Below are 10,951 nucleotides of genomic sequence, written 5' to 3' on the forward strand. Positions count from 1 at the left end.
GATCAGTCTTCCTCATTCTTTGATGGCAGAAAGAAGAAGAAGGAATACACCAGAAAGAAGAAATTTCTCAACTTCGCCTATATGAATGTTGGCCGTTGTTCGTTGGGCATCTATTCTCAGTCCTTTTACTTAGTGTTTTCCTGTATTGTCATTCATACTGCAAAGCGTCGTACATGTTTGGTTTTGAGATCTGGAGCTATTCACAACATGGGTACAATTTAGATGAAAATTAATTTCTAGATATTTGTGTAATCCAGAGTGCTTATAACATGTTGATGTACCCAGCTATTATCTAATATAATTCCTCTTTCGTCGAAAAAAGAGGTCTAAATACTCATGAATAGTACTGGCATTTTTGTTTACTCAATGATGTTTAAATTGAGCAGAGGCCCATGTCCCACCTTGGTCTCAACTAAGCTCCACCCCTGAGCACAAGGGCGGACGGCAGACTACCTAGTGTGCTGCACAAGTACGATGTGCCATATAGGTCCCGTTCGCTTGGTTGAAAACCAAAACACTGTTCTGGCTGATTTGTTGTGAGAGAAAAATATTGTTTTGGCTAAAAAAAATATACTGAAAAGTATGGATTATAAGAGAAACGAACATAGCCATAGCCTAGGTCTAGCCTAACAAAAAATTAGCAGTATAAGCTCTTCAAAAAAAAGTAGTCTAAATTTGTCCTATTTGTCTATGCGTGTCACCCACGTTTACAGAATTTATGGCTAAATCATTCTAATTTGAGAATTTCTAGTATTTAGCTTTTTTCTAGCATGTCTTAGGAGGATCAACGTGGAGGCTCTGTTGCAGACCTCTAGTTAGTAATATCAAGATATGTGTTTTCATCTTTTTCATTGCACCACTGTGGGGTTTCATTATCGGTTTAGTTAAAACCTAAGGTTGAATTATATAGGTCTTGTTGCATCCGTTTAAGTGATATCATAAAATTAAATTTTAGCTTTAAACTTTTGATCTTTTGGTTGTTGTAATATTTTTTATCCACTAAAACTCTAGTGCTTATTATATTTTTCTTTTCAAGGATTTTTCTTCTGTATTTAATTTAAAAAGGTTCTAGATCACAGAAATATACTCTTAGTTACTTCAAGGGCATAAACAATCATTTTAGCCTACATCACGGACTCAAGGCGCTGGACTTGTCACTGAATTTGCCATATCGAGGGACGGTTGTTTTTCATAACTTATATTATTCAATTCAATTTGTAGGGATGGTTTTAAAACCGTTTCTGAAGGTAACTTATTTTTACGATCAATGACAAAGTAACGGTTTCGCTAACCAGCTCTAAATATCGTTTTTAACCGTGTATAAAAAACGTTTGTGTAGTAGTGGGTAGAATACCTCCAAAGCATATGAATCGGAGTGAATCTTTCGCCTCAATCTCTCCCAGTTCAGGTGTGAGTCGGCTAAACAAGCCTGAACGGCGGCAATCAACATCACGCAGTACGCACATTAATTTCGTGTCAAATCGTGGCGTCCAAATCAACATCACGCGGTTGCGTGTTCGGCTGGCTGGCCGGCCGGCGCACGCACATAAGCACTGTTCACATGAACAATGTTTTTAGGCATAACATAATTTTTCTCTTGCACCAATCAGTTAGAACAGTTTTTTTTATTTTTTTTTAGTTCTGCCGACCCCGCAAATTGAAATTGACCGGAAGAGGGTAGTACGTGCGCCGCGGGGCTAGCTCTCTAGCCGCTTGCGCTGAGACTTCCGGTCTCTCGTTCTCATGCGCGCGCGCGCGCGCGCACATATATATATATATATATATATATATATATATATATATATATATATACACACACATCATATACATACATGTTGCTCGTATATACGCACTGATAACTTTTCCAGATGGCACTGATAACTAATCCCGGCCTATTTCCATTCTTCATTCATTCGTTCATACACGCACGCACGCATGCATGAATGTGCCCCAAATTGAATTCATTCATCCTGTTCGTTTTTTTTTGTTTCTGCTAGAGCTTATTAAAGAGCCAACGATATTTTTCTCTCCCAACATCTTCAACTTGCGCTGCGTGCTGTTCCTCCATGCCGCCCGCCCATAGTAGTCCCTAGAGACAGCTGACCAGGGATCATGCACGTCGCCATCCACGCTCCCACACATTTATAAAATAAATAAATCTACATTATATAGGGAGAGGACAGAAAATCAAAACCTAGCTACACAATAGTCAATAGATTTATTACTTTCTGCACTTTACTGCTTTTGCCCCCCCCCCCCCCCCCCCCCCCCCTCCTCCTTTGCTCCTTCAAAAGTCCTTGTGTTTTTCTTTTCATGGTACTGCCTTGCTCCCTCCCTTTATTTATATCATTAATCAGATGTCCTTCTCCTTGCCTCACTCACATGGTTTGTTTGTTATTTTTATTATTGTTCTAGAAATTACTATTGCACTACTTATTTTTTACCCTATCCGTTCTAAATTATATGTTGTTTTATTATTTTTTTGATACACAATTTTTATTATGTATCTAAACATATCGTATATCTTGGTGCATAGAAAAACTATGTACCTACAAAAGCCCAAAATCAACCTATAATTTGAGAACGATGGTATTACTTATCACACAAGCATGCATTTTAGTTACATATGAAGATGCAACTGTACCTTATACTTCCCCTATACCTCACTTTAATTATGTGTTAAGTAATAAAACTTATTTAACTCTGGCCAAGATTATAGAAAAATAGACCAACATTTACAAAGTCAAGTTAGTTCCATTAAACACTTCACGAAATAGATTAGCAAAAAAATAAAAACCTACTCCACAAAATATGTTTCAATTATAGATGCCTATATATATATATATATATATATATATATATATATATTTTAACCAAAGAATTCGTAAAAGTGATTTGGTTGGTCAGGTTTTGGTTGGTTTTGGATGATTTTGGATGGTTGAATAGTATTCTGTTAGAGAGAATAAGCTGAAATAAGCGGGGACGAGCCGAGACCCTACCAGCCGAACGCCCTGAATTTTGTTAACTTAGGATAAATTTAAAGTGAACTATAATTTGGAGTGAATGCGGCATTATATTTTTGCATTCTTCTTGTGGCATTGAAGCCTGCTGAACGAAAACCAAATGATATGCATGGACCAGGGTTATGCTCATACGCACCACATAATCAAAACTCATTATTTATTTCTTTTGGATAAGGGTCAGGCTGAAGATCGAGATATATACAGCCTGATCATTTCGTCGTAAACGATCATGGCTGATTTACTGTTATAATTCACGGTCGTACAAGCGAACCGGCTTTACTCCAGATGATATGATCATGTACGCATGCATTAAATGGAGTTCTTCATCTGCTCCATCTGCCGCACGTCGCCTTGTCCGCTCCCTGGACCACCCGGCCGGCATCCGGCAGCCGGCTGCTGGTACACAACAGGAGTTGCTCGCTAGCTACTACACGACAATTGTCCATAATCCAATTCCATCTGCCCCGGCCCCTTTGGTTTTAAATTTGTTGCTTAATATATTTTGTCTCTTTTATTGATCTTTGGCCTAAGGACTACTACTTGATCTTTTTTTTACGAACATGCATAGAAATAATCCTAATTTCGTTTTCATCGATGAAAAACAGTTCCACAATGTTCACAAAAAAAGGAAAAAAAGAAACAACAGAGACTGTTTGGAATGCAGGGGTTTCACTGAAATCAGTTCAATTCCACGAGAAATTAATCAGGTCGTAATTAGCCCCTACCTATGTAACATACTTAGAGCCTATTTTAGACTGTTTGGAATGTAGGGGTTTCACCAAAACCAGTTCAATTCCAGGAGAAATTAATCAGGTCGTAATTAGCTCTACCTAGGTAACATACTTAGAGCCTGTTTGACATGGTTTCTCGTGCCCCTGGCTCCCCATACAACAACAACTGTAGCACACTGCTTCACAGGAACTGTTTTTCTCTCTGGTCGGGAAATGAATGTGGAGTCGAAAGAAGCTGGTTCCTTCGGCACGGTAGCGAGGAGCCAGAGCCTAGCCAAACCGAGCCTTCGGACGTGTGTGCACTGCGGTACCACTGTGTGTGTTACTGTAACAAAAGTTTTTCTCTCTCAAGCTCAAAATATACTATAAAGATGGGGAAGACTCTGAAGCCGAGGCTTTATCGGTTTCTACTACAGTGCACTATAGTACGTGGTGAACTGAAGGCTCTATTCGGCAGGACTTATCGTGGCTGCGGTTGATTTGTTATAAGAGAAAAACACTATTGTATGCCTGAAAAAGTAAAATTGATTCTAGCTTATAAGCTCAAGCGAACAAAGCCGAAGACAGCATAACCCTTGCCAAAGAGGTCCTTAATAGTAATGACAAAACGTGCTTCCAACAGTCTATTAGGTAGGTTATATTAGCCTCGAATGCATGCACGCACGCAGGGTATCAATCCGGCCGGGGAGTAGAGGACCACTGCATGCACACCGTACCCAGGGGGATCTGAGAAAGGATCTGAATGAAAAAGGATGCATGCTGTGGACTGCAAAAAATGGATGCGTGCATCTATCATCGTCTATCGATATATACATCCATCCACAAGATTTGTGGCGTATGTTTCACCAACGTACGCACATCATACTCCTGCTGCATGTATGTTTATACACACATTGTTCAATTCCATCTACATTTATTCAAAATTGTACACATGCACCATCGTAAACATCTCTTCGATCACTTGGTCTGCACTGAACCTCCTGTTGCCATTCATTTGTCGCGTGCGCACAATGCTCAAGCAAGTCACATCTCAGGTACTATCCCCTTCCCCAGGAGCTAAAAGTTTTAATTTTAATCGTCCTAGAATTTGGGTCTCTCTTATGTCTGATGGTTTAAATTTTAATCAATGACATGCATACCTTTTTAAACTATTCCTTACTAGCAAATTAAACAAGTTAACAACTGAATGTTTAGTAATGGACAAGTTAGTATCTCGCTATACTCTTTATCTGATCTTAAAATAACTTGGGTATCTTGTATTTGAGGACGGAGAGAGCAGTGATGAAATATGTTCAGTTTGGGGCCAACAATAGTCTACTGACGACGGTCCACATCAGTAAAAAGTCACTGTCTACCAAGTGATAAAAAATGGCAAGTCAAAATAGTAGAGCTGCCTGTTTTAATCGCCCATGCATGCACCTTTCAAATCTCAGTCGATCATGGAATAATAATGATATGATCTCGCTTTCAGCAGCATGCATGCGGCAGCCGGCAGGCCTCGTTTCCTGTCAAAGCTGATTACTACGCGTTGCTAATTAAACAGCGCGACTGTTCAAAGCAGGCAGGCCGCAGGTGATGAGGTCCAGATCGACCAACCTGCAGGTAGACGTGGAAAGATCATCAGTCAGACAGAGGATCTTTATTTCTTCTTGTCTTTGTTTTGGTGTGTGCGCTATTTTTAGGCAGCAGGACGACCTAGCTGCTGCTGCACAAGCAGAGGTTGGGTAGGTAGTTAGAGACTGCTGACTCTGTGACTCACTCATGACTTCTTCAAGTCTCTAGAAGCTAGCTAATTAAGGGCATGTGTAGAGCCAAGTTGGACTCTGGTGACTTCCAACCATCTTCCAGCCAGTGCAAACATGCATATAGTTATTCTGATTTAAAATAGGACTCTGATGACTTCTTCCAGGCCTCATTATCAGGATGGGTTGCATAATTAATAAGAATAGTCTATCTATGCCATCACAAGCAATGCTATTATTGTTAGGCCTAAATCTTTGTTAGTTTACTGAATTATACATCTCAGAAATCAGAGTGGTGGTGTGTGTGCAAAGTGGCAGGAGAGGATGATTTAAAATAGGACTCTGATGGTTTTTTTAATGAGAAATATACATCTCAGAAATCAGAGTGTTGGTGTGTGCAAATTGGCAGGATCGAGAGGCTATATATGCATGCCCCCCGAATGGTCCAGATGCGTGGATGCATGCGATCGAGTGCCGGCGGCCCAGAGGATGATGCTGTCTGCACTGCTTCACATCAACTTTCTGGGCCATCGGCCCAGCCAAACTGATGTTTCGAAATCCTGGAGGCCAACTGGCAACCGCCAAAGTAATAATAATGGTTATAGTACTACTGTATATGAAATGAAAACTACTTGTGAAAGCATGCGGAACTATAGCGCGAGAAATAAAGACAAATGAGAAAAACTATCAGGGGTGTTTTTAGTTCCCTCGAACTCCTGAATTTGGCACTATATAAAAAGAAGATTCCCCGTTACATCAAACTTGCGGTACATGCATGAAGTACTAAATGTAGACGAAATCAAAAACTAATTGCACAGTTTGATTGTACTTTGCGAGACGAACGTTTTGAGCCTAATTAGTCAATGTTTGGACAATTATTACCAAATACAAACGAAATGTTTGGACAGTAAATTTGGCGGCGCCGATTCCGGCAAGCTAAACAAGGGCCAGATAAAAGTTTAATGATGGCACATAGACCAGACAAAACATGAGCCACGACGTACTCAACAAACCAATAGGTTACATATACACACAATATAGTCCAGACATATAATAATTCGTTAAAAAAATTATTCTCGGAAGAGGCTCTCTACACTTCTCCGATGAAGAAACACAACTCCCCAGGATTTCGGTTTGCTCATCTAGTTGGTGATGTACATGTGGTGGACACTACTAGAGAACAGACTTTAGAACGATGTCCCAATTTGGCATTAGCCTTGGCAATTTTTTTTTGCCCCTGAGACTAGAAGGCCTTTAGTCCCGGTTGGTGTCTCCAACTGAGACTAAAGGTCCCTGCCCAACGGCTAAACCGGGACTAAAAGTCCTCCAACCTTTAACCTCGGTTGGTAATACCAACCCAGACTAAAGGTAGACCCTTCAGTCCCGGTTGGTAACACCAACCCGGACTAAAGGTTCCCGAATGGGTTAGTTCAAAAGGAAAGCATCCCATCCATTATTAGATGTGTTGTGTAGGTGGGGTGGTAAGCTACGCGCGAGGCAGTGCATGAGGTCTTGGGTTCGAATCTCACAAGGCGCAGTGGTGGGAGGCATTATTTTTTTTAAAGCTGGGAGGATCTTTAGTCCCAGTTGTGGCAAACCGAAACTAAAGAACAACACCTTTAGAGCTAGTTCCCAACCGGGACTAAAGCTCATTTTTGTAGTAGTGGGATCAGGTCGATCACACGGGTGCTGGAAAGTGATAAAATGAAAACCAAGTTAGGATTTAGAAATTGAAGTGCACAGACAGAAACCCTAGCCAATGCCAGATATATGACACTCAGTAGAGGCTACTAACCTGTATCCCCACTCGTTGTCATACCAGGACACAAGCTTCACGAAGTTGCCATTCAAAGCAATGCCGGCCTTAGCATCAAAGATGCTAGACCTGCGATTGAGAGAGCAATTTCTAAAAACAAAACATTGTAAGTAGGCCGAGAGCCATTTAACAAATGATTACCACACAATGGTAAAGATTATTGGATCATAGTATGTATAATACTAATACCTGTTATCACCCAGGAAGTCAGTGGAAACAAGGTCCTCGTCAACATAACCCAAAATACCCTTGAGGGTACCCTCTGCCTCGGCCCTATGAGGAATAATGAAGATGTTTGTATGAACATCAGAATGACCACACTAGTAGAGAAATGACCTTTGATCCATTTCGAAATTTAGCTTTAGTTCCGGTTGGTAGTTCCAACCGGGACTAAAGGTCCCTGCCCAACGACTAAAAGTGCGAGAATCTTTAGTCCCGGTTTGAGACACGAACCCAGACTAAAGGTACCTTTAGTCCTGGTTTGTGTCTCAAACCTGGACTAAAGGTGTCTCCAAACTAAATTTAAAAGGAAAGAGTATCTTATCTAAGTAAGATGTGTAGTGGTAGGTGAGATGGTAACGCGTGCAAAAGCTGAAGTGGAAGGTCGTAGGTTCAAATCTCCACAACTGTAACTTTTTTTACCCAATAAACACCTCTAGTCCCGGAATCAAGACCTTTAGTTCGAATTTCGTGGTCCCGGTTCCAAAACCGGGATTACAGGGGGTTGAGAACCGGGACTACAACTCGTTTTTTTACTCATCTAAAACAATTCAATGTGCATTGAATGTTGCATAAACTAAAACTCACTTGATCGCAGCCTTGATCTCATCATAAGTAGCTGACTTCTCAAGCCTAACAGTTAGATCAACGACAAAGACATCAACGGTAGGAACACGGAAAGCCATTCCAGTCAACTTCCTGTTAAGGGCAGGAAGCACTTTGCCAACAGCCTTCAAGAAATTAAGTAGTCACAAACTAAAATACAATAAATCCACAAAACAGAAGTGATTCTAACAAAAATGTAGGAAGATGTGTTTCTATTTTTAGAAACTTTGAAACTATATATAGACCATTTTACATTACACTACTTTCTTTTATGCACAGCATGAAGGTAATAACATTGTAGCATATTGTGTAGTACACAGGCAAAAGAAACAAGTCTAGTTTCCTAACCTTAGCAGCTCCGGTGCTGCTGGGAATAATGTTGAAGCTAGCAGCCCTTCCACCCCTCCAGTCCTTAGATGAGGGCCCATCAACAGTCTTTTGGGTAGGTGTAATATCCACGTGTGCCCCATTACTTAAAGACAAGAAATATATAACTACACAAATTTTCCTCTTAACCTATTTAGAAATAAGATTACCAGTGATGGCATGAACGGTGGTCATTAGACCCTCCACAATGCCAAACTTGTCATTGATGACCTACATGGAATAAAAACAAATGAACAAGATAAGATGATACATAGGGTCCTAGTTAAATAGCAGTTTATGTTAGCGGTAAAACATCATCACAAGAAGCACCTTGGCAAGAGGAGCAAGGTAGTTGGTAGTGCAACTAGCATTAGAGACAATGTTAATGTCAGACTTGTATTCCTTCTCGTTGACACCAACGACGAACATGGGTGCATCCTTGCTAGGAGCATAAATGACGACCTTCTTAGCACCACCTTGTAAAAGAACATATAGAAACCACCAGATCCTTTCAACACTTTGGAAGAACTAATATATAAGAACCTTAGAATAACAAAACACTAGGAATAAAAGAAAGAATGTACCTTCAAGTGAACCACAGCCTTGTCCTGGTCAGTGAAAACACCAGTAGACTCAGCAACATAATCAGCGCCAATCGAACCCCACAGGATCTCCTCAGTGTTCCTGCAAACATGTCATTAGCGATTAGCCCATAATGGTTGAATTGGGTATGAAATACATAATATCAAAAGGAATGGTAACAAACCTGCAGCCAAACACAACAACCTCATTGTCACCATAAATAAGGGTCTTCGAGTCCTTCACCTTGACATCATGGTGCTTTCACTGTCCATGGACAGTGTCATACTTGAACATGTAGGTCTGCAAGAACAAGATGAGACTCAATTGGTGTAGATAAGCTAATCAAACTTGCCAAATGTAGGAATAAGAAGATTAAGAGAATTCAAGATATGCACAAAAACATAGGTTTAGATGCTTTGAACCTATAATATCAACAATGGAATATATCTAACGTAATTTGTTCAGATCATAAAATTTGGATGAACCTTAACATGGATCAATATAGTGCATGACACCCCATATATACATCCCATCCAACAAGGTCCAAATCATATAAATTGTACATATATACTACCATCGAACAAGCATGTAGGTTCCACAAATCATACTGCATGCACTTCCATAAGTAACAAAAGAAGCGAAATATTAGAGAGGCAAAACATACCATGTAGTCGGTGTTGATGAAGGGGTCGTTGACGGCGATGAGCTCAACATCGTTGCTCTGCAGAGCCACTCTCGCCACAAGCCTACCAATCCTATCAAAACCTGCACAAAACAAAAATACACACAAACTAAGAAGTCAAATAGACCAACAAAACCGATGAGATTTGTAAGAGGTTGTGAATAGAACTCACCATTGATCCCGGTCTTGATCTTCGCTGCACACCGGACGAAGCAAATTTAAACAAGAACCAAACCAAGAAACACATTAGATGAACAGAAATCATACACCACCATCAACCCACTCCCAGAACTAAAACATAACAACTAACTATGTTTGCAAAATTAATGACGACGGTATTACCCATGGGGACAGAGAGCGACACTGCGTGACGGAGGTGAGACGAAGAAGGAATGCTGGATTGGTTTCAAGTAGTAGGAGATCGAGATGGGGTAATAGGAAACGACTATATACAGGTGCACGCTACGGATTGTGGAGCCTTTGTTTTTTTGGCTACCGATAAAAATAGTGGAGCGAGGACGTGCGGATGTATGTATGCCAAGTGGGATATCTGAGAGACCCAACTGCTCTGCTCCAAAAATCGAAAGAACAAAAGGGTACGCTCGATCTCTTTCACTAATAATACAATAATACCTAAACATCCTTACATGCTAAAACCCGCAATAGAAATACACACAAGAAGAGGTTGTATATCAATGACAAAATATGCATATATTTACATTCTTAGGTGGTGTTTGGATCCAGTGACTAAAATTTAGGTGGTGTGTCGGAAGGATATTGCATGGGGTGTTTAGATACTAATAAAAAATAAATTACATAATCCGTCAGTACTTCACGAGATGAATTTTTAAGCCCAATTAATCCATCATTAGCACATGTTTACTGTAGCACAACATTGTCAAATCATGGACTAATTAGTCTTAAAAGATTCGTCTCACAAATTAGTCGCGAACTATGCAATTAGTTTTATAATTAGTTTATACTTAATACTCCATGCATGTGTCCAAACATTTGATGGGACAACGACTAAAATTTAGGAGGAGCATCCAAACACCACCTTACATGAAAGATGATGATATCTAGGTACATAGGTAGGCTATGGCTGTATTTGGTTCAGCTTTTGGAAAAGTGTTTTTGCTACTAAAAAGTAAAACGCCAACCCGATAGGTAGAACCAGAAGCTGC

At 40.2% G+C, this 10,951-nt stretch overlaps 1 pseudogene; it reads right to left on the minus strand.

Moving 5' to 3' along the window:
• Positions 1-5,243: 5,243 nt before the first annotated feature.
• Positions 5,244-9,970, minus strand: LOC136516484 (glyceraldehyde-3-phosphate dehydrogenase 3, cytosolic-like; annotated as a pseudogene).
• Positions 9,971-10,951: the final 981 nt, after the last annotated feature.

This window comes from Miscanthus floridulus, chromosome 17 (genome assembly GCF_019320115.1).
Source record: "Miscanthus floridulus cultivar M001 chromosome 17, ASM1932011v1, whole genome shotgun sequence".
NCBI lineage: Eukaryota > Viridiplantae > Streptophyta > Magnoliopsida > Poales > Poaceae > Miscanthus > Miscanthus floridulus.